The 3,660-nt window shown below is 36.6% G+C and overlaps 1 non-coding gene across 1 annotated transcript; it reads right to left on the bottom strand.

Moving 5' to 3' along the window:
- Positions 1-703: 703 nt before the first annotated feature.
- Trnap-ggg (transfer RNA proline (anticodon GGG)) lies at positions 704-772 on the bottom strand. The gene has a single exon. It is a non-coding gene; the product is annotated as a tRNA-Pro (tRNA).
- Between the last annotated feature and the right edge of the window lie 2,888 nt (positions 773-3,660).

Below are 3,660 nucleotides of genomic sequence, written 5' to 3'. Positions count from 1 at the left end.
ATCTGATAGGTCTTTGTTGATTGCCTGCCTTGGTTATCTATTACTGAAACTCTTTTACTTTTAGATCCATTGACATTTATTTTATATATTTAAGTGGTCTGATGTTTGTTCTCTAAATATTTACAATTGTTATAACCTTTTGCTGAGTTGGCGTTTTTATTAGTATAAAATGACCTTTTTTGTCTCTTTTTATGATTTTGATTCAAAGTCTGTTTTATCTAATATGAGTCTAGCTATTTCTGCTCTCTTTTGGTTTCCATTTGGATGCAATATCTTTTCCCATCTCTTCATTTTTATTACATGTGTACTTATAGGTGAAAGGTCTCTTGTAGTAAGCATATATTTGTATCTTTAAAAAAATCCATTTAGCCATTCTATCTCTTTTAATTAGGGAATTTAATCCATTTATATTCAAGGATAGTGTTGACAGGTAAACTTACTATTGCTGTTTTATTAACTGTTTTCTTGTTGTTTGGTAAATCTTTTCTTCCTTTTCCCCCTCTTTTATTGTCTTTCTTTGTGGTTAAATACTTTTCCCTAATGATATATTTTGATATTGGGTTTTTTTCAGTGTACGTTTTGTAAGTATTTGTTTTGTGATTACCATGAGACTTAAGAAATCTTATAGCCATAAGATATTAACAATTATAACAATTTCACTTTGATTGCAAGAAAACCAAACTATACTTTTTAAAAAATTAGTTGGTGCTGCTGGGAATTGAACCCAGAGCCTCATGCACCCCAGGCAAGCACCCTACCACTGAGCTACATCCCCAGCCTACACGCTATCTCTTTTAACTCCACCCCCATTCTGAATTTTTGATGTCACAGTTTACATAATTTTATATTGCATGTTCCTCAACAGATTATTGTAGTTATCATCATTTTTATTAGTTTGTCTTTAACCTTCATACTAAGCTATAAGTGCTTTACATATCACAATTACATTATTAAGTTATTCTGAATTTGTATTTAATTTTACCAGCAAACTTTAAGCTTTCAGATGTTTTTATATTGCTTAGTATCCTAACTCCCTTTAGCATTTCTTTTTAAAAATTAAAAAAAAATGTTTACTTTTTAGCTGTAGTTGGACACAATACCTTTATTTTATTTATTTATTTTTATGTGGTGCTGAGAATCGAACCCAGGGCCTCACATGTGCTAGGTGAGTGCTCTACCACTGAGCCAAAACCCCAGCCCCTTTAAGCATTTCTTATGATGCTGATTTCCTTCAGCATTTCTTTTAAGATAGGTCTGGTTATCCCAAACTCCCTCAGTTTTTGTTTGATTGAGAAAGTGTTTATCTGTCCTTCACTTCTGAAGGACAGCTTTGCTGAGCACAGTATTCTTGGTTGACAGGTTTTTTTTTCCCCTTTAACACTTTGTATTTATCATCTCACTATCTCCTGGCCTATAAGATTTCCCTTGAGAGTTCTGCTGCTAGGCATATTGGAACTCCCTTATATGTGATTTGTTTCTTTTCTCTTACTACTTTCAGGATCCTCTCTGTTGGACAGTTTGATTATAAAATGTTATGGGCTATTCTAATTTATATTGCATGTGATTGGAGACCTTTGGCCTTCCTCTTCAGGTTGGAAAAGTTTTATGTTATTACTTCTTTAATGTGTCTACCCCTTTATTACGGCTCCCTCCTGAAAGTCAGTGACTTATACATTGTCTCTTTTGTTGTTGTCCCATAAATACCATAAGCTTTCTTTATTCTTTTCCATTCCTTTTTTTTTTAACCTCTATGTATTTTCAAATAGTCTGTCTTCAAGTTCACAAATTCTTCTGCTTGATCAATTCTGATGTTGGTACTTTCTCTTGTATTTTTATTATGTTAGTTGTATTTTTTAGATGCAGAATTTCTTTCTTTTTTCTTTTTGTTTCCAGGGACTGAACTCAGGGGCATTTAACAACTGAGCTATATCCTCATCCCTTTTATTTTTTATTTTGAGTCAGGGTCTCCCTATGTTGCATAGGGTTTCACTAAGTTGCTGAGGCTGACTTTGAATCTGTGATCCTCCTTTCTCAGTCTCCTGAGCTGCTGGGATTACAGGTATGCACCACCAGGCCCGGCTTAGATGAAAGATTCTGTTTTTTTTTTTTTTTTAAATTATTTTAATCTCTCAAATTTCTTTGCTAAATTTTTGAACTGTTTCTCTGCATTTTATTGGAGATTGCTAGTTTTCCTAGCTTCCCAAAACAGTTTTTTTAAAAAAAATTTTTAAGTTGTCGATGGACAAAATGTGCTTATTTTTTATTTATTTTGATGTGGTGCTGAGGCTTAAAATGAGTGCCTCACACATGCCAGGCAAGTACTCTACCACTGAGCCACAACCTCAGCCCCTAAAACAGTTATTTTGAGTTCTTTTTCAGGCAGTCGGTACACCTCCATTTCTTCAGAGTCAGTCTCACAGCACATTATTTTGTCTCTTAGGTTAAGTTATATTTCTCTGATTATTCTTGACTCTTGCAGTCACTCATTGTTGTCTGAAAATTGAAGAAGTAGATGTTTATTCCTGACTGTGATGTCTGGCTTTATCTAGGAATGGCCTTCAACCGTAAGCCTGCCTAGAAATTCCAGGTACGTTTTCTGTTGTGATACCTAAACTCATGGCTGCTGCAGCCACTGCAGTGCTAGGAGGCCTCCTAAGTTTAGAACCATTGCAGCAGATATTGCATGAGGATGAACTCTTTTACCCACCAGAGCTGGTGTCAAGCTAGACTAATACACATGCTGAGTCTGTTTGCCACTGTGGGTTATTCTATAGCCCTAGTCAATTGGCATTGATGTAGACCAGAACGTGTCTTTGTTGCCATCACTGTGGATTCCTCTCTGGCTCCATGGTAGCTTAGGTTCTCTCTCTCCTCTCTCTCTCTCTCTCTCTCTCATTCACTCAGCCATGATGCCATCTATCAAGGGGATGCTCCCCAGAGGTCATATTGAGGGGCTACCTAGTCTTGCGCTATAAAACTGTGAGCTAAATAAATCCTTTTTTTCTTCACAAATTATCCAACCTCAGGTATTTTGTTACAACAATGGAAAACAGACTAATATAGTGGGTTATCCTCATTAATCTACCTAAAGCCACCTTTCCTCAAGTTACCAGATGCTTTCTCTGAAGGACTTAAAACAATTCCTTGAGCTGAACTTCGTTCAGTGTTAATTGCTAAATGTCAACCTTCTATTTTGGAGGGTGCCTGGTCACATAGACAGAGCTACCTGCACTTACATCTTCCCAGAAAACTCTCTTGTTCTCTTCTAGTCCCATTTCCTGTCTTCCCAGGCTCAGCCTTCTCTCCCATGGGGAGAATGCCTGTTTTTCTTTTACCTGGGCTTCTGAATTTATGGCCTCTCAAAATGGGCCAGATGAAACACGATGGATGCCCTCATTGGTGATGCAATTAGAGACCATCACCCCATGTGCTGGCTGGGGGAGCACATAAAGGGATGGAGAGGTGCTTCAGGGAAATGAAATTATCTACTGGAAAACAGATAAATTAACCAATGTTTACGCTTGTGCTCATTTAAGTTCCAAAGAAGACTTGCTTAAAAAGCAGCCGCATAAATTGTGGATGAGGAAGAGGCAAGATTAATTGAAATATTAAATCAACTTTATGAGCGTGCAGGAGAATGCATTTCAAGTGCATTTGTCA

Source organism: Ictidomys tridecemlineatus, chromosome 7 (genome assembly GCF_052094955.1).
Source record: "Ictidomys tridecemlineatus isolate mIctTri1 chromosome 7, mIctTri1.hap1, whole genome shotgun sequence".
In the NCBI taxonomy this organism is placed as follows: Eukaryota; Metazoa; Chordata; class Mammalia; order Rodentia; family Sciuridae; genus Ictidomys; species Ictidomys tridecemlineatus.
The sequence above is the reverse complement of the archived record's forward strand: the minus strand, read 5'-3'. Positions and strand labels throughout refer to the sequence as shown.